Raw genomic sequence first — 25,628 nt, forward strand, 5'->3', positions numbered from 1 at the left:
AATAAAGTTTCAGTTTAGATGTTTAAGTTTAAGTGACTCTGATTTTTATAATTTCACTTAAAGTGTAACCGCACCCTTAATAAATTTAAACCCTCACTGAGCCATTAATGTTCAGCATTAGCCACACTAACTATTCCAATCATGCGAGTGTTAGTAATATCTTGACATCTGTCATGTAATACGGAGCCTCAAATCGATTTTGACGTTCCTTCCCTATCCACCTCATTCATAATTTCACGCACACCACCCATTAAGCTTATTTCGATGAGAATCTGCGCATGCTTCACATATCTATACACTGTAACAAGCTAAAGACGATCGGTGTATGTTTCTCTAGGTACAACACTGATTTGATTTCGCCATTTTTGTGTGTATGCTGCCTGAATGTAAACACACGTACCGCCGTGAGAGCATGCCGTGTGTATTCAATGGAAAAAAGTAAACATTACCGCAAACGTACACAACACACATGGCCTGCCGCTGGCTGGCTGATGTGGTGATGGTGCCTACTAATGAATGGAGTAAAAAAAAAGAGCCAAGGCAAAAGCAGAAAAGATGAATCTCCTGTGGGTTTTATGTGTGTTGTATGTGTCAGTTTTAGGGCGTTTTGTGTCTAAAGTTCTAATTTTTCCGTGTTTTCCGTGAGAAAAAAGCCCTATGGCTCGCTGAAAAAGGTACGTCCCGGTTGTTGAAGGCTCGAACGAGCCGATTGGGATCGCGTTTTGGGCGGAAAAGGTCAAGAATAGGCGAAATTTGCGCCGAACCGCTGCATCTGGCCGCCCTCTCGATCTCGGGTTGTCGAAGTAATATTGATCCGCCATTTTTGCCTGTGTCGTGTCGCCGTCATCGTCGGGCTGGACGGGTGGATGTGTGAGGATATATGGTTTTTTGCAGTTTGTCGAAAAGATATGATAAAATTGATTTTTAAAAATAAATATGGGATAGCGGTGGTATTGTGGCTTGCTGGAGAGCTTACGTAAACTGGTTTGTCTCAGATAAGCGTTCAAATCCAGACGACTCACGGGATCTCCGATCGACGTCCGATTCTAACGATGTCAATTTACGGTAAATCTCCGATAGATTCCTTATTAGGCTATGGAGACGTGAGATGCTTGAACGATTGGAAGTGCTTCTTGTCTTGTGGAATGCGTTGCAGTGTATTGGATGCATTTGCAAATTGGATGATATGGATTCATGATCGATGATATCAATTTCCAGGGCAGGGAAAAAGCAATTCAAAAAATAAGATTTTCAATCATCTCTTTGAAGGACGTTTCTAAGAAATCCAATAAGAATGCTTAGAAAAACGAAGGCTGTTGGTACATATTAGTATGTTGTGTGTATACATAAAAAATAGTGTGTTTATTTGAAGGCGACGTGATATAGTTCCTAGCAGCGGAAGTGCAGTGATTCATAACTCAGCGCACGTAATGAGATGACGATAAAAAATAACATGAAACAGTCATCATGGCACACGACCAAGAACGGCGCGCCGGGATGTGCTAGTTGCATATGTGACTAGCCTGGTCACTATTCGTTTGCTACGGCAGGCATAGTAATCGCATCACCGACCTATCTACACCAGTTGAAACTAATTAAAAACTGTTCCGGTACACCAGAACCGACCCGACCGACAGCAGCCAATTCATCGCGCATCGATTTCAAATTTCTCCATCATATGGCGCAGCTTCTTCAGTCAGATGCAAGTTCTGTTTACATTAACGGTGCGCGCCCACAAATAGAATCACACTTGCGCGCGCTCTCGCATTAGGCTCGCGCAGCTCGGTGCGTTTATGAATAGGGAAGGTTTGCCTACAGTGTGGTTCGACAAAGTCGTCTACATTGGCGATTAAAGGAAACGGTGTGGGTTATTTCATACAAAGTAGTTGCTGCCATTTCGAAAATTTGCAATCGTCTTCTTCTGTTATATTCGTCATTCGCCTTAAGATGAAACATCAAGAAATCCCATTGCAATTTCCCATACAAACTTTAGAGGCACAGATCTGACAAACGAAGCATCGAACCAAGCCGCACTTGTTTATCCTGGCTTTGCTCACTTGCAAAAAGAGGCAGCTTTTCCAAATCGAGCGCATTTGTTTACGAATTTTTCAGATTGGTGCTCTTGAAAACGTGAGTAGGGGTCCAAGTCGGCCATTGTGGCAGCCATATTTGTATTCTCTAAAGTTTCTCCTTAAATACGTATTATCCACCATGTTAGAAATTCATCCATAGATTTCTCGCAAGGATATCCAAAAGAATTTTCTTCAAAAAATCTCAGGAGTTTCGTCATTTATTGCTCAGTAAATGTCCAAGATGTGCTGCCAATTTTGCCCATTTTTTTTTAAATTTATTAAAGGTTTTTTTCAAATACATTTTATTAATCACCTTGGAATTCCATCACAAATTATATCAAGACTTTCAGTTGCTTGTCTCGAAAAACGGAAATGAATATACATACTTTGAAGGCATTCCAACAGAAAACATTATGAAACATTACATACCAATTTCTTCACATAATCCTCTAAGAGCTACAAATCAGGAATATAGAAGTCTGCCAACTAGTTTCAAATGAAATACGTACAAAATACATATAGTTTAATATTGAACACTTAAGAACGATAATACCTATAGTAAGTTAGATTCGTTAATAGTAAAAAAAAAATAAATGAAATTTGCATTATCCCCTGAAGAAGACCAAATAAAGTGGCAGAAACTCTAGGGGAAAATAAAATAATATCGTTTAATTCCCTCGAGACTGCTCAGCCGTTTCATTCATAATAAACATATTTATTAAAAAAAGTAAAAAAAAAATCTTCCAGCAGGAAAAAAGCGCATAATGAGCAACTTAAGCATTTTGTCACTAAATCAAGTAGAGTAAACAAAATCGCCTTACGCAACACTAGTTTGTGTGTTTCTACGTATCGGGCAATATGGGTCAAGATTCTCCCGGATTTCTCAGAATTATGTTTAGAAATTCTCAAGGATTTTCTACTGGGTATCCTACAGGAGCTGCTTCTGGGAATCCTCCAGGCCTTTTTTCTGGTAATTCTCAAGGAATTCTTTATAAGATTTCATATGGACGTCCTCCAGGAGTTCCTTTTGGTAATTCAACATTGAGATCAGCTTGTATTATTACCACACTACACAATGGTTTATTTTCCCATTTTCACGCTCTTAATTTAAAGCTCGAAGGATTGAGGAGATAGAGAAATGGTGTCTTCGGCAAAGATGATGGGAATGATCAGCGCCATCTTTTGACAGTTAGAATTTTCGGATCAATCCCCCTAAAAGTGAGATACAAAATTAATGTTTTTTAAATTGTTGAGATAGAGGGTTGACGTCTTCGGCAAAGTTGTAGTATTTTTGATTTCAAACAACTTTCCTGAATACTTCAATGTTGTTATTTTTACTCCAATGGAGATAGAGGCCTGTGTTTGAAAGTTAACCCCAAAAACACGTTTTTTAAGTAAAACATTCATTTGTTGAATTTTTAGACCCATACAATGTTATGCAAAGTTGTATGAATCAATAAAATACGCTACTTTGCCGAAGACATCAAAGCTGTAAGAATTAAATGAGACGAGTTATTGTTGAATTTATGTTTTTTTCATCCACTTTTAGGGATAAATATCTTTCTTAGGGGCAAAAAGGTGCAGCTGAGGATACCCTTATCAGAAAGTACATCTATAGTGCTTTTAAATAAGGGTTAGTTTGTCCGTCCACGATCGTCTACTGAGGAGATATGGCCATAATAAAAAAATCTCCTTACTACGATTTAATTTCAATCAAATCTACCTTGACAGAAAAAATCATGGCTACTATGATCAAATAATATATAGAGATAAGTGACATTTCAACACACAAACACTTGCACGAATTTTTCCTCACACAAAAATGCACGCCAATACAAAGGCTATTCAAATAGCATATGAAAATATTACCCAATCAAATTGGGTAAAACGGGTAAATAATTATAAAACTAACGTCCGGTGTAAGAGTGCAAATGTTTTCCTCACAGTTTCACAACTACATCTACAAAAAAGGCACGCATACATTCGAAAGTGATTACCACTATAGCCTTCTCTAAGCGATCCTGATCCAAAAACTCTAACTATCAAAATATGGCGCTGGTCATTCTCGTCAACTTTGCCGAAGACACCATTGCTCTATCTTCTCAATCCTACGAGCTAATAATTAAGAGCGTGAAAATGGGAAAATAAACCATTCTGCACTATGTACAAATTCATGCAATGGCAGGCAAAGAAAGCCCTTCAATTAATAACTGTGGAAGTGGTCTAAGAACACTAAGTTGAAGAGAGGCAGGCCAAGTTCCAATGCGAACGTCGAGCCATAAAGAAGAAGAAGAAGACCAGCTGGCAATCTTCTAGGAGGGTTACTTCTGAGAGCTTTCCTGATGCTTTTTCTGGATTTTTTAACGGAGGTTTTTCAGGCGTAGTTTTATAGAAACCCACCAGAACTTCTCGCTGGCATTAATCCATGAGTTACTTTTGAAGACCCTTAAGAGAATCTTCAGAGTTTTTTTTTCGGGGAATCGTCCAGAAGCTCCTTCAGGTAATTTTTCGGGAGTTCCTAAAAAAAACCGTAGGAATCTGTCAAAACCTCCTGCAGTAATCGTTAGATCAAACTCCTGGATTAATCCCCAGAAGGACAACAAATTTGAATGAGAAAAGATACATTCTGTTATTGTTACAGTTAGCTCCGTATATTGGGAAAATTCGCCAAATGTTGAATGGTTTAAGCTTAGTTCGTGATTGATTACGTATAACCCGACATATTACCTAGCATTGTTCTGTTTTCATTTTGGCCATCAAACAATACCCCAACAGTTATCCGATGTGGGTCCAACACTGGTCCAACATTAAGTAAAAATTGATCCGACATCAGATAGTTTTTCAGTCTGATGGATTTTTTCCAGTTTTTTTTTCGTCTAATATTTTATTTTATTTATTAATTTGCCCAGCCAGGATTCGAATTACATTTGAAGAACGCTCTGGTTAACTGAAATCGAATTAGACATGACCAAGATTGACTGAAAAGATTTGTTGGATAATGCCCTCGAATGAGATGATTTTTTGCAACACCGTTCGAAGAGATTGAAGGGTGTATTCAGGGAATGTTCAGAAGGGTTTCAAGTTCTTTCAGGATTCCAGGTGATATCAGGGATATATCCTCTGGAATGCCCCTGAAATCCATTTGGGGTCCCTTTGGAACTCCCCTGAAACACCCTTGAGAAGTCCCTTGACAACCCCTAGAACGCTCCTGAAACCCCTTGAAACACACTGGGTCGCTTTTGAAAGCTCCTAGAACACTCCTGCAAACCCCATGAACACCCCTGGAAACTCCTGGAGTACCCCTGGAATGCCTCTGAAACCCCTTGAAAACCCCTGGATCGCTCCTGAAATACCCTGGGACCCCCTTAACCCTCTGAATCCCTCTGGAACATCCCTGGAACGCCTTTAACAACCCTTGAAAACCCCTGGAATGTTCCTGAAACCATCTGGAACACACCTGGAACACCCCAGGAACACCCCAAGAACATCCCTGGAACGCCCCTGAAACCACTTGAAATGCACGATTAGGTAAAGGAAAAAAAATCTGGCAGTCAGGCTTACAATTTAGATTATTCCGGTGTTCAACAATTGGATCATGGATGCATATTTTTTCTAATGAAATTGTTAAAGTGTAAAGAACATCCTTCCTGCTGTTGTAACTGTGGTAACTGTGTGTAACTGTGGATTTTGATATTGGATAATTCTCGCTAAGACCGGCCCACTATTTACACCTCGTCTTCAAAAATGTTTAGGGTGGCGATTTTCTGAAAGTCCTCGCCAAAAAAGTATGGAAAAGGCATTTGCTTACTCAAATTGATGGATCCCCCGTTAGTTAGAGCCTCAAAAATTTTTGCAGACCCCTCGATTTTGGTCAATTGGTGGCTCATTTAAACCGTTATAACTCGACAGTTTCTCCAAAACTACCTCAAAATGAATTGTTTTTGAATCGAGGAAAGATAGAGCTACTATTTACAATAAAAAAAAGTTGAGTCGGCCATATTGATTTTGGCCGCCATCTTGGATTTTTATACCAAAACATTTTTTTAACCATGATGGCAACCACCGATTTTCAAATTTTTTGCATCAAATGTACAAATTTATCAAAAAATTAGAGATGTCTTTTTCTTCTTTCAAATATTATCTGCCGTTTTGTAAACCATGCCACTTTTGCGTATTGGGCCCGATGCCAACCGTTTACATAAATGCAGCGTTATTTCGCAGTGTTTACAAACACGAATTTAAAATCTGAACCCACTAATGGAAAGCTGAAGGTTTAAGCTTTTCAAAACACTTTAAAAGTTATAAAAGCAATGCCCGCATCATAAGAAACAGTCAAAAACGGATACGAACCTCCGATTTGTCCAAATTTTGCGGCAGGTGCCTTGTGTACTAGAAGTACAATGGGCCTTCGATACGGTTGTAGTTCAGATTAATACAAAGCAAAGCCATGCTACAAATACCTGAGTTCGATTCCCAGCACGGTCAATTATGTTTCGTAAGGGGGCATCCATGAAGTACGTCACGCTTAGAAGGGGGAGGGGGGGTTCTGAAAAGTGTGACAAGCAATGTATTAAGTATAGGAAAAACCCGTACGAAGGGGGGAGGGGGGTCCAAAATTCTCATTTTTTGCGTGACGTACTAAATGGATGTCCCCTAAAGGGGATTCCTTGAGAATTTGAGTCTTCTGTTACGGGGAATTAAAAGTTATTTTCAGAGAGAAAGTACTAAGTAATAGTAGTTTACCCTTGAGTTGATCATCGTTCACTAGCGTGCACAGGGGGGGGCAAGGGGGGGCACTTGCCCCCCCTTCTATAAAAAAATCTATGCACCATTTTTGCAATTCTTGCACCTTACCACGCAATGTTGAGAATCACTGAGCTATGGTGCACCATTGACACACACAATTTCTTAGTATCTCATGCACAACCATGATGTTCTCAAAATCATCTAGGCTTAACTCACGCACCATCTTCTAACTAATCAGTGATGTCAGCACCACATTTGAAAAACATGCACCATTTTGGCATTTCGTATTCCAAAACTGTATTCCATGTACGTGAATCATGGTGACTTCGGCACCACATTGAATTCTAAGCACCATTTTTGCAATTCGTGCACCTAGCCATACAAAATAACGTGTATCACTGAATAACAGTGACGATTAATACAGCACACTAACATCATGCACCTTCTTCAAAGATTTCAATGCACCATCGTGATGTCCACAGAATGATCTAGGTATGGGGTCGCAGTACCGACCACTTTTGGTGAGTACCGGTATTTCGGTACTGGGGCTTACAGTACCGATAGTACCGGTAAATTACCGGTACTGGGAATTTTTTCACTGAAATGAAGAGTAATCTACTTTGCACAGAAAATCAACAATTTACCAGGCATTTGTGAATTACGGTTTTCAGGGATGTCATAAAAGCTATCCAGAAAACAATAAATTAAACAAAAAATATAGGTAAATAAAAAGGATAGAAAGTAATTAGTTGTATGAAACTTATTTTGTAGCTATTGTTTAGCTTCTGTGCAGTTTCACAAGCAGTATTTAAGTCAGTTTATAATGAAACAGGAACAACCTTACATGTACAAAAATCAAATAGCTGCAAGGTGAAGACAGAAGAAGATATAAATAATTTTTCTTGATGATGCTATCGGACGGATTATACAAATTGAAGAAATTACAAGAAACCCTGATCTAACAAATTTTGTTCTAAGAAAGAAAATCCAATTTCAACATACGACGTTCATCAAACCAATCATTGCTTTGATACCCTGGATTTTCAGAATTGTTGCATATGTAAAATGTGATGCTCCATTTTTTCCAATTCGTGCACCTAACCATAAGCTTTGAAAAACGGTGACAACTAATGCATCATCTAGTATCATGCACCTTCTTCAAAGCTTTCTAGGCATCTTATGCACCATTATGATGTGGTTCACAAGTGAATTTGATGCACCATTTTGGCATTTCGCATACAAAATAGCATTCCTTGTACCTGGACTATGTTGATTTCTGTGCCGCATTGAGTTTCCCGCACCATGTTTGCAATTCGTGCACCTACATATGGAATTTGTTGAGTATAACTGAATCATGATAAAACTAATGCACCATACAGACATCATGTAGCTCCTTTGCATTCCATGTACCACCATGATGATCACATAAATATCTAAGCATTTAATTCACATTTGAATTTCATAAGCTCCATTTTGCTATATCGTACACCCAATTTTATTCCATGTACCTGATCCATGTTGACTTCCGCACCACATTAAATTCTATGCATCATTTTTGCAATTCTTAATTTTAGATCTAACCACCCAATGTTGAGAATCACTGAATCATGGTGGCAACAAATGCACCCCTGATACATACAATCTACAAAATACAAAGTATCTCATGCACAACCATGATCTCAGAATCATTTTTAGGCTAATCTCACGCACCATCTTTTAACTAATCAGTGATGTCAGCACCATATTCGAATAACATGCACCATTTTGGCATATCGTTTTCCAAAACTGTAATCCATGTACGTGAACCATGGTGACTTCGGCACTACATTGAATTCCAAGCACCATTTTTGCAATTCGTGCACCTAGCCATACACAATGTCGAGTGTCGCTGAATAACGGTGACAACTAATACAGCACACTAACATCATGTACCTTCTTCAAAGCATCCACAGATTGATCTAGTTATCCACGCATTATGCTGATCTCATGCACTATCTTTTAATGAACTAGGAATCTAATGCACCATACTGATATGCATCATCATTAAATTTCATGCACCATCAAAGCTTTCCAAGCACCATTTCAGCGTTTATTATATCATCTAGGCATCTGATGCACCATTATGTTGTAAGCATCACATAATATACTTTTATTTTGTATTCTATGCACCGTTTTTGCAATTCGTGCACCTAACCATGCAACATGTTGATAATCTTTGAATAACGGTGACAACTAATGTAGCTCACAAGCATCATACGCCTTCTTCCAAGCCTTCCATGCACCATTTTGGCATTCATTATACCATCTAGGTATCTTATGCACCATTATGATGTGGTTAACATTTGAATTTGATGCACCATTTCAGCATTTCGCATACAAAATAGTATTCCACGTACCTGGAACATGTTGATTTCTGTGCCACTTTGAGTTTCCTGCACCTCTGCACAAATTGCAAGTGCACCTTAATATGAAACATGACGAGTATAACAGAATCATGGTGATGCTTATGCACCATACAGACATCATGCACCACCATGATGTTCACAGAATCATCTAGACCACATCTCACGCACCATCTTTGAATCAAATATGTGTCTAATTGCGAAATAATGCACCATCGATAATTTTCATGCATTAGTAAAGCATTTAATGTGTAATCGTGACGTTCACTATATCATCTAGGCATCTATTGCACCATTATTATTGTATGTAGTTTCGTACATCGAAATAGCATTTATTGTACGATGTCAACTCTAATGCATCATACTGACATCAAGCACCATCTTTGAATGACATGCTCCATATCAGCATTCAATGCACCATACCAATGAACTCAGTGTTATCGGAAGATCCTATACACCACGGTGACATCATGCACCTTTATTGCCGCACGCAATTTGATTTTCACGCATCACCAACATTTTTATGTTTACACCATCTCCAAATCTCATGTTTTATCTTAGCATTCTATAAATCAAATTGCAATTACTTGCCACGCATGCAATATCTCGACGTTCCCTTGATCATTGAGGTATATATTCAACCATACTCACATCACACACCTTTTTAAAATTCTATACATCTTCTTGGTGTTCATTGTATCATCCACAATTGAATTTTATATACCATTTTGTGATTCGCGCATCAAAGCATTCCGTGTATCATTTTGAGAATCACTTTACCAGCTCGAGAAATATCTGGAGTAATCCGTGGAGGCATTCTAGGAGAAATCCCTGGAGAAATTTCAGAGGAAATCCTTGAAGGACTTTCTGGAGGAATCCCTGAAGGCATTACTAAAGAAGTGCTTGAAAAAATTCTTGAAAGAAGCTCTCAAAAACTGGAAGAGGAGTCAAGAAATTCCTGTAGAATTTGCAGGAGGAGTTACTAAAGGAATTGCTGGAAAATTATTGAAGGAATTCTCTGGAGACATTCCTATAAGAATGCTTGAAGATTTTCCTGGGGGAATCCGTAGAGGAATTCGTGAAAGAATCCATAGAGGGATTTGTGGGGAAAAACTCCTGGACAAATTTCTTGAAGAGTTCCAGCAGGGGCTCATTGACGAACCCCTGGAGGATTTCCTGGAGTAAACTCTGGAGGCATTCCTGGAAGAAACCCTGGAGGAATCTCTGAAGGCATCCCTGAAGGAATCCTTGGAAGAATGCCTGGAGTTTTCCTTGTAAGAATTCCTGGAGGAACTTCTGGAACAACGTCCGGAGAAATTTCTGCAGGAATCCCTGAGGAAATTTCTGGAGAGACATTTGGAGGAGTTTCTATGAATTCCTGGAGGAAGCTATGAGAAATTCCTGGAGAAATCCCTGATGTAATCCCTGGAAGAATTCCTGAAGGAATCCGTGAAGGAATTACAGGATGAAACACTGGAGGGGTAACAGAAGGAATCCATGAAATAATTCATGGAGGAATTCCAGGATGAATTGCTGGAGGAATTCCTGAATTTGTGGAAGAATTACTTGAGGATTTCAATGACGAATCCTCACAGAAATTACTGGAGAAATCTCTGGAGGAATTTGTGGAGCAATTTCTGGAGGAATCAGTGGAGGCATTCCTGAAGGAATTTTTGGAAAAATCCGTGAAAAAATTCTTGGAGGAATTTCTGGAGGCATTCTTTCAAGAATTATTGGAAGAATTTCTGGAGGATTTTCAGGAGGAGTACTTGGCTGAATCCCTGGAGACATTCAAAGAGGAAATCCTAGAGAAAGCTTTGGAAAATTCCTGGAGAAATCCCTGCTGTAATCCTAGGAGGAATTCCTGAAGGAATCCGTAAAGAAATTCAAGGATGAATCCCTGGAGAATTACTAGAGAAACTTCTGCAATAATCCCTAAAGGTTTTTCTGGAGAAATTCCTAAAAAATGTAGGAATTCCTGGAAGAATTTCTGGAGGATTTCCTGCAGGAATTCTTTGAAAATTTTTTGGAAAAATATTTGCGACTTCCTGGAAGGATTAAACGAACTCCTCGAGCAAAAGAATTCCTATAGGGATTTTTGAGAAATATCTGAAGAAATTCATTGAAGAATCCCTGGATGAATTCCTGCTGAAATTCCTGGAGAAATTCCTGGCGAAATCCATGGAGGAATACCTGAAGAAATTTTTCGAGGAATTCTTGGAACAGTTCCAAGGGAAGTTTTTTTCTGGAGAAATTCATGGATAAATTCTTGTAGGAATACCTAGAGGAATTCTTGGAGGAATCCATGAAGAATTTTTTAGATGATTTTCTGGAGCAATTAATAGAGAAATTTTTATAGTTGTCCCAGGATTTTCTGGAAATTTCAGTAGAGATTCCTTGGAAAATTCCAGAAAAAAAAATCCTGAAAAAAATGTCTGTAGAAATCCCTGGAGAAATTTCTCGAGGAATTCCTGGAAGAGTTCCGGAAGAAATTTCTTCAGGATATTTTGGAGAAATCCGAGCAGGAATTCCTTTAGGAGTCCTTGCAGAAATTCCTGAAGGAATCTCTGTAGAAATTCCCGGAGGTATTCAAGATGGAATTAACGAACGAATTTTTGAAGTAATAATGGAGGAATTCCTGGAACAATTTCCGAAAGAATTCTTTGAGGTATTTTTTGCAAAACATTCCTGGAGAAATTCCTGGAAGATTCTCTTGAGGAATCTTTGGAGAAATTCCTGGAGGAATCCATGCTTGCATTCTGGGAGGTACTTCTGGATAAATTCCTGAAGATTTTTTTTGGTGAAATATCTAGAGAAATTCCTGGATGAATTCTTTAAAGAATTTCTCGACAAATATTTAAGGCTTCCTGGAGGAATTTCTAGAGGAACTCCTCGAGGAATTTGTGAAGGATTTTTTTGAGTAATTTCTGAAAAAACTCATGGATGGACTCATGGATGAATTCCCGAAGAAATTCCTGGAGGAATCCATGGAGAAATTCCTAAAGGAATTCCTAGAGAAATTCCCAGAAAAAATCCGGGAAAAATCCCTGCTGTAATCCTAGGAGGGATTCCTGAAGGAATCTGTGAAGGAATTCAAGAATGAATCCCTGGAGAATTCCTAGAGAAATTTCTGGAAGAATCCTTAAAGATTTTTCTGGAGAAATTCCTGAAAAATTAAGGAATTCCTGGACAAATTTCTGCAGGATTTCCTGAAGGAACTTTTTGAAAAAATTCTGTAAAAATATTTGCGGCTTCCTGGAGGAATGTTTTAAGGAACTCCTCAAGCAATTTCTGAAAGATTTCCCAGAGGGATTTTTGAGGAATATCTGAAGAAATTCATTGATGGAATCCCTGGAAAAATTCTTCGAGGAATTCTTCGAGGAATTCTTAGAGGAATTGCTGGAACAGTTCCGGGAGAAGTTTTTTTCTGGAGAAATCCGTGGATAAACTCTTGGAGGAATACCTAGAGGAATTCTTGGGGGTATCCATGAAGAATTTTTTCGAGGATTTTCTGGAGCAAAAACTAGAGAATTTTTTATAGTTGTCCCAGGAGAAATTTCTGGAGAGATTCCTTGGAAAAATTCCAGATATGAAAATTCTGTAGAAATCCCTGGAAAAAATTCTCGAGGAATTCCTGGAAGAGTTCCGGGAGAAATTTCTTCAGGATTTTCTGGAGAAATCCGAGCAGGAATTCCTTAAGGTATCCTTGATGAAAATCCTGGAGGAATCTCTGTAGAAATTCAAGATGGAATTACTGAAAAAAAAAAAAATTGAAGGAATGAATGGAGGAATTCCTGGAGGAATTCCCGAAAGAATTCTTTGAGGTATTTTTTGCGAAACATTCCTGGAGGAATTGCTGGAGAAATTCCTGGATGATGTTCTTCAGGAATCTCTGGAGAAATTTCTGGAAGAATCCATGTTTGCATTCCGGGAGGTATTTCTGGATAAATTCCTCCAGATTTTTTTGGAGGAATTCATTTATGAATTCTTAGAGGCATAACTAGAGAAATTCCTAGATGAATTCTTTAAAGCATTTCTGGACAAATATTTAAAGCTTCCTGGAGGAATGTCTGGAGGAGCTCCTCAAGGAATTAATAAAGGATTTTTTTAGCAATTTCTGAAGAAACTCATGGATGAATTGCCGAAGAAATTTCGTAGGAATCCATGGAGAAATCTCTGGAGGAATTTCTAGAGAAATTCTCGGAAAAGATCCGGGAAAAATTCTTTTAGGATTTTCTGGAGGAATTAGTCGAGGAATTGCTGGAAGAATCCCTGGAGACAATATTGGAGGAATTCTGGCAGAAATTCTTAGAGAATTTTCTGTAGGAATTCCGGCAGCAATCCCTGGAGGTATTTTATGAGGATTCCATGGAAGTATCCCTGGAGGAATTCCTAGAAGAGTTCTGGGAGAAATTGATTGAGGATTATGTGAAAGATTCCGTGAAGGATTTCCTGGAAAAATCCCTGGATGAATGCCTTGAGAAATTTCTGGTGGAATCCAAGGAGGAAGGAATTTTTGAAGGAGTTCGTGAAAAAAAATCCTTGAGAAATTCCTGGAGGAATCTGTGGAGGTATCCCTGAAGGAATTCTTGGAAGGCTTCCGGGAGACATTCCTTTAAGATTCTCTGGAGGAATTCTGACAGAAATTCCAAGAGGATTTTCTGGAGTAGTTCCTGGAGGTATTTCTGGATGATTTTTGAAGAAATTCATGAATAAATCGTTAAAGGAATGAATCCCTGAAGAAGTCCATGAGAATTTCCTGTAGAATTTCCTGGAGGAATCCATTGAAAAATTGTTCGAGAAATTCCAGGAGGAAATCCTGGATGAGTTCCGGTAGAAATTCCTTTAGGATTTTCTGGAGGAATCTGTAGAGCAATTCTTTGAAAAATCCCTGGAGGAAATATTGAAGAAATTCTGGCAGACATTCCTAGAGGATTTTCTCTAGAAGAAATTTCATGAGGAATCTCTGGAGGAATTCCTGGGGGTAATTCTGAGGAAATTTCTAGGGTTTTTACTGGAGGAATTCCTGGAGGAATTATTTGGGGAAATTCTGGAGAAATATATGAGGCTTCATGGAGAAACTGAAGGAACTCCTCGAGGAATTTCTGATGGAATTTCTGGAGGAATTTCTGCATGATTTTCTGCAGAAGTTTTTTAAAAGAATTTCTGAAGAAATTTTTTAACGAATCCCTGCAAGAACTCCTTGAGAAACTCCAAGAAAAAGTTCTGGAGGAATTCTTTGAGGAATGCAAGGAGAAATCCCTGTAGTTTTGGTGAAAATTCTCAAATTTCAGGAGGAATCTCTGGAGGAAATATTGGAGTATTTACCAGAGGAATTATTTGAGGAATTTCCGGTGAAATATATGATGCTTCCTGGAAAATTAATGGAGGAATTCTGAGGGAACTTCTCGAGGAATTTCTAAAGGAATATCTGGAGGAATTTCTGAAGACATTCATTATTGCATCCCTGGAGGAATTCCTGAAGAAATTTCAGGAAAAAATCCTGGAGAAAATCCTAGGGGATTCCGTGGAGGATTCCCTGGTGGAATTTCTCGCGGAATCATTCGAGGAACTCCTGGAGGAATTCCTGGAAGAGTTTCGGGAGAAATTACTTTAGGGTTTTCTGGTGGAGTTCATGGATGATTTTCGGGGAGAAATCCCTGGAGGCATCTCGGAGAAATTTCTGGATGAATATCTGAAGGAACTACTCGTGCAAATTCTGAAGGAATACCTGGAGGAATTTTTTGAGGAATTTCTGCAGAAATTTATGAATGAATTCCTGCAGGAATTCTTGGATAAATTGCTGGAAAAAATCCTGACGAAATTCCTGAAGGAATCCGTGGAGGATTTCCTGGACAAATTTCTTGTGGAATTCCTCGAGATATTCTTGGAAGGGTTTCGGGAAACATTCTTGGGGAACTCAGGCAGAAATTCCTAGAGGAGTTGCTGGAAGAATATCAGGAGTTCTTCCTCGACAAATTTCTGAAAGAATTCCTGTTGGAATTTCTGGAGGATTTTTTGTGGAATTTCTGAAAAAATTCATGGATCCCTGGAGGAATTCCTGATGAAATTGTTTGTGAATTTCCTGGAGGGATCCATGCAAGAATCCTTGGAGAAATTTCTTGAGGAATACCTGGAAGAATTCCGTGAGAAATTTCTTTAGCATGTTATGGAGGCATCCGTGGAGGAAATATTGGGGGAATTTTGACAGGTAGACATTCAGGATTTTTCCTAGAAAAATGTCAGGAGGGATCTCTGGAGGAATTTTAGGAGTATTTACTGGAGGAATTCCTGGAGGATTTATTTGAGGAATTTCTGGAGAAATATATGAGGCTTCCTAAAGAAATGTCTGGAAGAACTCCTCGAGGAATTTCTGAAGGAATTCCTGAAGGAATTTCTGGAAGAAGTTTCTGAGGTTTTTCTGAAAAAAATCAGTAATGAATCCCTGGAGAAACTCCTGAAGAAATTTCTGAACAAAAAATCTAAAGAAATTCCTGGAGGGTTCCCTGGAAGAGTTTTGGAAGAAATTCCTTTAGGATTTTCTGCAGGGATCCGTGGAGGAATTCCTGAAAGAAATTACTAGTTGCATATTGGAGGAATTTCTAAAGAAATGTCTGAAGGAACCCCTCGAGGAGCTTCTAAAGGAATATCTGGAGGTATTTCTGAAGAAATTCATTATTGAATCCCTGGAGGAATTCCTGAAAAAAATCCTGGAGAAATTACTGGAGGAATCTGTGGAGTATTTCCTGTAGAGATGCCTCGCAAAATTTTTGGAAAAGTTCCGGGAGACATTCTTTTAGGATTCTCTGGAGAAATTCTGGCAGAAATTCCTAGAGGATTTTCTGGAGAAATCCCTGGAGGAATTTCATGAGGAATTCTTGGAGGATTTTTTTTGGAGGAATTCCTGTAGGAATTTCTGGCGTTATTTTTCGAGAAATTTCTGGAGGAATTTCTAGAGGAATTTGTTGTAAGAAGGATTTTTTGAAATAATTCATGGATGCAGGAATTCCTGAAAAAATTCGTTGAGAATTTCCTAGATAATTTTCTGAAGGAACATCAGGAGGAATTTCTCGAGGAATTCCAGGAAGATATTATTTAGAAACTCCTTTAGAATTTTCTGGGGGATTCCGTGGAGCAATTCCTAGAGGAATCCCTGGAAGAAATATTGGGGGAATTCTGGCAGACATTCCTAGAGGATTTTTCCTGAAAGAAATTTCAGGAGGAATTCCTGGAGGTAATTTTGGAAGAATTCCTGGAGTATATACTGGAGGAATTCCTGGAGAAATATTTGAGACTTCCTGGGGGAAGTTCTGAAGGAATTATTGGAAGATTTTTTGGAGGAATTCCTGGAGGAATCTCTGTAGATTGCAACAAGGATTCCGATCAACATGACATTCTCCAATTCTAGCATAACTAATTGTCCAGGATCAAAATTCTTTCACAACGACAATATTTTTTTTATAATTGATAATTTTCTCGATATTCTTCATTGTATTTGATACGTTTATAAAATAAGTCGAGATAATGACTTCATATTAATGTTTCATAATGCCTAGAAATCATCACCATCCGAAGCCTTCTCCAGAATTCCAATATGAAGTACTTGGCGATGTTAGCACCACAACATGTTGAAACCCCTGCCTGAGAATTCATATTACGTGTAACACCATAATTCTATTTTGCACCATGATCATACATATATTGCACCATAATAATGATGCCCCCCCTAAGCAAGAACCCTGCGCACGCTAGTGTCATCGTTGTCCACTCCTCCGTATTTCTCACGCACACACAGCTCATCCAGCTGTTTCGCAGCGTCTACCCCGTCAAAGGGTTGCGGATGACGCGCTTTGTCTCGACACGACTAGAATCTTTGAATGAAGCAACATTGCCAAATGGCGACGACACACCAGCTTCAGCAGCTCACGGTTCGGGGTAGCCTTTAATAATTGTTCCTACGTAGTGCTCAACCGCCGCCACCGCGATCATTGAATGTTCGACGCCACCACCATCAACTGTGGCTGTGTTATGTGGTTGTTTGAAAAGCATTGAGCTATAATTAGTCGTTATGAAATCATCAAGAATTATTTTTGGCACAGAATGGTGGGCAGTTTTACGCGTGCGGCTGCTGTACTGAACTTTCATATAGGCGTATGGCAGATTAGCTGATTTGTTTATTGATTATATCATTTCGGTTTTTTCTTTTGCGAGAAATACTCATTGCTCGTAAGGTTAATCTACCTGACATCTTTTTCGCCCCACATTCAGGTTTAACACATGTGCAAAAAAGCGACACTGTCTGTCCCGTTTGGTGGCTCTCTCAGTCAGGATAGTCGCCAACCGGTTTACCTTGCCAGGGCCACAGAAGCCACTGACTGACTGCCAACTCCCAATCGTTTGCTGGCATCCCACATTTCATTATCGCCTACGGCAATGTGAACCACTTTCCAATGCACTTACCAATAAAGCTCACACTGCTCTGGCTGTACGGGTACGTGAACGTTGTCGTCCCGAACGAACGCAACAACGTTATGAATGAAGTCAACTTTTCCTCCGATTTCGGTTGAATCGCCTGGTGGCGGCAGTCAGAAACTCGAAGATTGCAATGATCGATGATGCGGTGATCTATCTGGCTGATAACTATACTTGATCAAATATGCGTGAGCGGTAGCACGGTTGTGCTGTACTATGGTTCAGATATTCGAAAAAATAGCGGTTCAATCTAGTCATCATTGAGGAGCAGATCTGAGTCAAATACGTACTTTTATGCAATTCAGTATCATAATTTCAATTTTATTTAACTCATTTTGGTATCATAATGGTCAATTTTTCCGTAATGGTTCATTATGCAACTGAAATGAGTTGCATAATAAAAAATAGTTGCATAATGATCATTATGCAACTCATTTGGGTTGCATTATGAACATTTTGCAACCCAAATTAGTTGCATAATGAAAAAATCATTGCATAAAATTTTGTATGCCACTCGTTGCAAAACTCGATTTCTTCAGCACTCGTGCTGAAAAAATCAACGTTTTGCAACTCGTCACATAAATAACTATTATACGAGAATATTACATCGTATAAAATGCAACAAAAGTGCCTTACGCGTACAAAAAAGGAGGTTATTGGCTGGATAATAATACCGCTACATGACTTGATGTGCTATGGTATGTGATTTACGGTGTAAACTTATGCGATGCAATTAGACATCTTATAAAACTTAATCGTCTTGTAACCTCAGCGTCAAACTGATGGCCTTTTCATTAATGTTTTCCGCGCAATTTTGCCATAAATTGTTGATTGTCATAGTGATGCTAACTGTTTCGGTTAACAAAAAGTTCCTGGACCATCCAGGAACTTTTTGTTAAGGAAATTTCTTTGACTTCATTGAGCATAGAGTATCTTCGTGCCTGCCACACGATATATACTACACATGCAAAATGGCCATTGTCAGATGAAACTCTCAGTTAATAACTTTGGAAGTGCGCATAGAACACTACGCTGAGAAGCTGGCTTTGTCTCGGTGGGGACGCAACGCCAAGAAGAAGAAGAAGATGAAGAATAATAAGAAGAGTGTCTCTTCCGGAAATTGTGAATCTCAGATCACCTGTGATAATGCTAGCCAATGTCAGTTGGAAATATAGTAAAGTGGAATGTTGAAAACTTTTGTCGCATTTAATCTTTATCTCGACTACTGTGCCTTGACTGTACACATATTAAATTCCACAAAGCAGCTCGAATAAACTTGCACTTGTTTCCATCGCCGGTAGGTGAACTCACCGTACTACTGCAACCCACCAGAATTCCCCTATTAGAGTTCGCCCAGCGCGGCAAGGAGCCGCGTGACGGGTGAAACTAATCTGAAAGGCTGGTCGGCCACCACTGCTGATGCCTGATGCTGGTGGCTTGGTGGAATTTCGCGAGAAAATCGCAACAACACCCTCCATATGGAGCGAAATCAAATTCCAATCCTCCGGCTCGGTTCGACCCGACGCGCGGCGGTCGTGTTCGATGTTGTAGTAAACTCCAAACTATATTCACTACAGATGTGTTTTCAATTTTCGGCATGACGGACGGCGGTTCGATTTAGCTGATTCCGAATAGGTGTTTCCAGTCCCACGCGCGCTCGATTTACTTATACCGCAGATATTGCCGGTGCAGATCACCGGTTAGTGATCCGCAAAGTGTGTAGGAGATCACGATCAATGTCTTTGTTTCGGTCGGGATGTTCTGGCCATATGGAATTTAATAAGGAAATTGTTCGTGTCGATGGTTGGGACTGCGGGCGAACATGCTTTTCATCGACGGCAATAGTCGTGAGAATTGTTCGAACTTCAACTTCAGTTGTACTCTTAACTATCGGCACTCCGGCTGGTAGTTAATTTGATGCGAGAAAATGCAAGTGAGTTCCCCATACGGTAGGTGAATTATCCTCGATTTCGCATTGTTGCGGCGATGATTGTTATGACTGTTAGCTCTGACGTGAGCGCAGGTCTTCTATCTGTGGAGATGATATCATGCTACAAGGCCTTTGAGTGTTTTTGTTTTGTTCAGCTGTTTATATTTTTTACATTTTTCGCACATTGAATGATTCTGCGGAATCGCACTCAAATAATATTAATGCTGATGCAACAATATTGCTTTGTAGTAATTTATTATAACTTCCACTAAAACATTTCATATGACTGTTTTGAGATTTAATCTGAGAATTATTCTTTTTGTTGCAATGATTTCATCTTGACACCAAAAGAGTTTGCCCTGCCCACCGTATCCTTCCGGCTTTGCCCACCTTCTGGTTGCTGGGTTCGCCGTAAAGTGCAGCGAGCTCGTGGTTCATCCTTTTCCGCCACACACCGTTCTCCTGCACACCGCCGAGGATCGTCCTTAGCACGCGTCGCTCGAAAACTCCGAGTGCTTGCAGGTCCTCCTCGAGCATGGTCCGTGTCTCGTGCCCGTAGAGGATCACCGGTCTTATTATCGTTTTGGACATGGTGCATTTGGTGCGTGGGTGAATCTTTTTCGACCGCAGTTTCTTCTGGAGCCCGTAGTAGGCCCGATTTCCGCTGATGATGCGCCTTCTAATTTCATGGTTCATGTTGTTGTCAGCCGTCAGTGAGGATCCGAGATAGACGAATTCCTCCACCACCTCGAAAGTATCCCCGTATATCGTAACATTACTAGCCAGACGGATCCGGTCGTGTTTGGTTCCGCCTACCAGCGTGTACCTTGTTTTTGAGGCATTCATCACCAGTCCGACCTTTGCTGCTTCACGTTTCAGGCAGGTGTATAGCTCTGCCACCGTTCCAAATGTTCTGGCGATAATGTCCATGTCGTCCGCAAAGCACACAAATTGACCGGATTTTGTGAAAATCGTTCCCCGGCTGTTGAGCTCGGCTCGTCGCATCACACCTTCCAGAGCGATGTTGAAGAGTAGGCATGAGAGGCCATCACCTTGTCGCAGTCCCCGACGAGATTCGAATGAACTAGATAGTTCACTCGAAACCCTTACGCAGTTTTGCACACCGTCCATCGTTGCTTTGATCAGTCTAGTCAGCTTCCAAGGAAAGCCGTTTTCGTCCATTATTCTCCATAGCTCTGCGCGGTCGATACTGTCGTATGAAGTCGATGAACAGGTGATGCATTGGGACCTGGTATTCACGGCATTTCTGGAGGATTTGCCGTACGGTGAAGATCTGGTCCGTTGTCGACCGGCCGTCGATGAAGCCGGCCTGATAACTTCCCACGAACTCATTCGTTTTCGGTGACAGACGGCGAAAGATGATCTGGGATAGCACTTAGTAGGCAGAATTCAAAATAGTGATCACCCTGAAGTTCTCACATTCCAAATGGTCGCCTTTCTTGTGAATGGGGCAGATTACCCCTTCCTTCCACTCCTCAGGTAGCTGTTTGCTTTCCCAGATCCTGACTATCAGCCGAAGCAGACAGGTGGCCATCTTTTCTGCGATACCATCCTTACCAGGTGCTTTGTTGGTTTTGAGCTGATGAATGGCATCCTTAACATCCCTCAGCGGGAGAGTTGGTTCATTTCCATTCTTCGCTGCACTGGCATCGTCGTTTCCTCCGTTGCCGTGTTCCCGTGCATACGTTCTCCACGCCACTCAGATGCTGATCGAAGTGCTGCTTCCACCTTTCGATCACCTCACGTCCGTCCGTCAAGAGGTCTCCGTCTTTATCCCTGCATATTTCGGCTTGCGGCACGAAGCCGTTGCGGGATGCGTTGAGCTTCTGGATAGAACTTCCGTGTTTCTTGGGAACGGCACAGCAGTCCCATTTCTTCACACTCCGCTTCTTCCAGGTGGCGCTTTTTCTCCCGAAAGAGTCGGGTCTGCTGCCTCCGCTTCTGTTTTTAACATTCTACGTTCTGTCGGCTCCATTGCTGCAGCATTACCGCCCTCGCTGCGTTCTTCTCCTCCAAAACCGTTCTGCACTCTTCGTCGAACCAATCGTTTCGTCGACTCCATTCTCGACGTACCCGATAGTGCTCTCGGCTGCTTCGTTGATGGCTGCTTTCACTGTACTCCAGAAGTCCTCTAGAAGGGCCTCATCGAGCTCGCCCTCGTCTGGCAACGCGGCCTACGGCCAACGTAGGCCGTTTTCGTTCGTCTGCTGGTAGGCGCTGAACTTACCAATCGTCGGTCTGAATTCCTCCTCCTGGCCTACCTGAGCGTTCAGGTCCAATTCAAGTCCTTTTTGAATAAATGCATGTAATCTCCGAAATAATGGACCCTCGCTATAGGTTTTTTTTTTATTTTCGTACAATTTGCTATGAAGGTTCTCAGAATTCAATGATTTTTTTTATCACAGGTAGGGTTGCAGAGATGCATTTTGAACGCTCATGATCTGTGAGCGTGCCAAAATTGTTCCCTTAAAACGCTTAAAACTCTCAAGAGCTTGTTCAAAGTTATGAACACAATCTATATTACTAGATTGAACACAGATCGGTGTTCAGAATTGACAGGTCAGATGCGTTTGGTTTGGATTGGTAAATAGGAAGTAGGAGTTTTCTATCGACAAGAAAGCAATATTGGAATGCTTCCGAGCCCTTAGCTATCGTTAGGTATGCCTCTCTCATTACACAAGGCCGGAGTGAGCTCTTCGATTCCATTCCAAAGAAACCATGGCGTGTTCTCACTGGCCCGGTTGGGACCATCAGATACGCGGAAGTGGTGCAGTAAAAACCACGCCATACTACCGTTGAATACAAGCAGATGTCCGAGCCTAGCCGGGTGTACGAAGAAGAGCCCTTTTATTCGATACTGTTGGTGGAACAGTTAAGTCTCCGTCGGTTGTCCACACAGTAGTGTATGGACCACGTATTACGCCTCAGTTGCTCAGATGTCTTCCAAATATATAACTAAACTAATAGCTTTTTACATTCAATACCTTGAACCAGCATTTAATTGACTAATAAAAAATGACAAATCATTTAATTTTCACTTCGAAACCCCAGTCTTCAATTTGGCACTTAGGTCTAACATTTGTAGGAAGAATGGATTGCTGCACGAATCTATTCTGGCCTGCTTACTCTCACACGAAATTTGACGTTTGAGAGGTGTCGGCACCGCTCAAACGTCAAATTTTCTGTGAGAGTAAGCAGGCCAACATACTTAAATTCATGCAGAAGTTCATAGCTGTATGTGTCGGTAGCAATTTGTTGCTATCAGTTGCTAATAGCTACGAAGAGCACTGTGATCAGGCGCCTCAAATGTTTGAACATGAACACGGCTCACGTGAGCACATCTTTTGAACAGAACATGAACAGAACGCGTTCAAATGCATCTCTGGGGTTCAGTCAGGAGTTATCAATAAAGGAACTCTTACGGTAATCCTCGAAGGAGCTTCTGGAGGTATCCAAAAAAAACTTCAAGAAATTCCTTGAGGAATCTCAGAAAGAACTCCTTGAAAAATCGCAGAAGAAACTTTTGAAGAATTGCTAGAAGGAACTGCTTAAGGAATTCTCAAAAAAGGAAATCCCGAAAGGAACTTCTTACGAATCCAAGAAGTAACTTCTAGAGGATTCCCAGTTCCTGCAGGAATACCAGAAGAAACTACTGGAGTAATTTCAGTAGATACTTCTGGGGTAATTCGAAGGAACCTCTGGCGAAATCTTAGAAAGAACTTGTGTATTCACAAACAAAAATCAATAATAAATAAAATAAACGGCTTTTTTAAGTGATGGAGACACAAAACTTGAAATTTTCAAAAGTATGCAACACAAAAAGGACATTTTTTATATGTTATGTAGAAATAGTTAAACTTTCTTGAAAAAGAATATAAAATATAGTTGTTGTGGTCCAACATTGTGAAAATCATAAAAAAATGATACCTATCTCGATTATTATTTTTTATATTGAGGTTTACAAATTTTTCACGATATTTTTCTTGGCCTACACGCTAAAACCGCTCAGCATCAAAGTGCATAATTTCCAGACTACACCAAAAATGTGTAACCCTTACACATTTACAAAATCAGCTCCTGCATCCACAAAATCGTGAAATTCTCAAAAAAAAACTTGTGCGGCAATCTAGCAAGGTTAACTGGTGACCTTGGTAAACAAAAAAAAAATCGACATTTCGCATCTAGAAGAGTGTACGAGCTGTTTTTGTGAATGTGTAGCTGTTACACATTTTTGGTGTAGTCTGGAAAGTACATATGAGTAGGTCTTACACATTCTAGGTGCTGAGCGGTCTTAGCGTGTATTGGTTCAAGTTATGACGATTTTTAAATAAAAAAAGAGAAATGTCGTTTTTTGAACCACTCTATTTTCAAAATGACCACTCTAATGGCGAAACAAAAAAATACGGATCTATTTTTTTTGGTAAAGATCATTCCTACCGAATTTCAGCAAAATCGGATCACTTTTATTTTCGAGTCTATTCTGATTTCAATATTTTTTATTTTTTTTTTATCTTTTATCTTGTACCAGCTAGCTTTCTTTATCAAAGTCAAATTACAGCGCCCCATATATTGGTATGCCCCCAAGGAAATTACTTCAATATTGAACCTTATGCGCGGAACATTTCTAGAACATCAAATGTTGCTATCGTCCGGAAGCTCAAAATTCAATATTGTTTAATAAAAATGTAGTCTACCTCTAGGAGTTACTTAGAGGTTTCTGCAGAATTTTCTACAGTATTTCTTAAGAAATTCGAGAACCCTTTTCATGATTTCAGCAAGAATTCCTCCAATGATACCGCCAGGAGTTCCTTTGCAATTTCCTTCAGGATTTTTTTTTTAGATTTTCAAAGAATTCCGTAAGTTATTTCTTCAAAAATTCCTTATGAAATTCCTCCCGGCGTTTATCCAGTTTAAATCCAGAAATTATTTCATAAAATCAATTGCCGGAGAAATCCCTAAACATATTGCAGAAAAGTTCCATAAGCCAATCCTTCAGAAGTTTCGTCAAAAATAACTCTAGTTATTTTTTTTTTGGTAAGTCCTCTAAAAATTTTTGTAGGAAATTCTCCAGAGGTTCCTTAATTTTTCCCAGCGTTTCTTTCAGAAATTCAGATTTTTTTACAGGAATGCTTTCTGAAATTTTTGTTGGAGCTCTTCAAGAGGTTTTTTTCTGGAATTATCTCTTGGGATTTAGGCCGTTTCTACTATTTACTTCATTTTTTGTCCCACCAAGTTTTGGTTGGTTTAAGGGGGGGAAGGGGCATTTAACCTGCAAAATATTAAAAAAATTGATTTGTTAAAGAATTTTAAGCAAGATGCGATATTTTGATAAATATTTTTATCTGATCCCTCAAAATACAAAATCCAGTCAAAAAAGTCTTGGGAGGGACATCTCATGGAATTCTTCATGGAATTACAGCAGAGCATTCTTCAGATTTCCAGACATTCGAAACATTCAATTACTTCAAAGATGAATTTAAGTGATTCCTTCAAGGATTTTTTCCAGATTTATTTCAAATTCCTGCTGGGTTTCCTCCGAAAATTCCTCTAGTGGTTATTTAGGAAAATGTTTCAGGGATTTTTGTTCACTTCTACCTTCAGACAAATTGCAAGAAATTCTTTTATGAGCTCCTCCAGAAGGATCTCCGGCAGTTCTTTCAGGGTTTGCTTCAGTTATTCAAGAATTCCTCTTATATCTTTATCTCCAGTTTCTGCTCGGATTCCTGCAGAAATAATTTCAAGGATTCCTTTAAGAATTTTTCTGAGAATTACTTCAAAAATTCCCCAAGAGTGTCCTTTAGAAATCTCTTCAGGTTTTTTTTTTTTCAAAAACTCCTTCAGGAATTTTTCCTTGAATTTCTCGAACAGTGTCTCATAAAATTTGTCTATGGATTACTCCAGAAGGGGTTCCTCCAGGTATTACCCAAAGATTCCTACAGAAAGATTGCTTCAGAAGTTGTTTCGGATATTTTTTCAGGATTCTCG

General features: G+C 39.7%; 1 protein-coding gene across 1 annotated transcript in view; it reads left to right on the top strand.

Moving 5' to 3' along the window:
- The first annotated feature begins 515 nt into the window (after nucleotides 1–515).
- LOC109418124 (talin-2) overlaps nucleotides 516–25,628 on the top strand; it is a 226,222-nt gene continuing 201,109 nt past the window's right edge. Inside the window, exon 1 of the mRNA XM_019692313.3 lies at nucleotides 516–674. The gene's annotated coding sequence lies outside the window, so the exon portion shown is untranslated. The remainder of the gene's footprint in view (nucleotides 675–25,628) is intronic.

Source organism: Aedes albopictus, chromosome 2 (genome assembly GCF_035046485.1).
Source record: "Aedes albopictus strain Foshan chromosome 2, AalbF5, whole genome shotgun sequence".
NCBI classification, from domain to species: domain Eukaryota; kingdom Metazoa; phylum Arthropoda; class Insecta; order Diptera; family Culicidae; genus Aedes; species Aedes albopictus.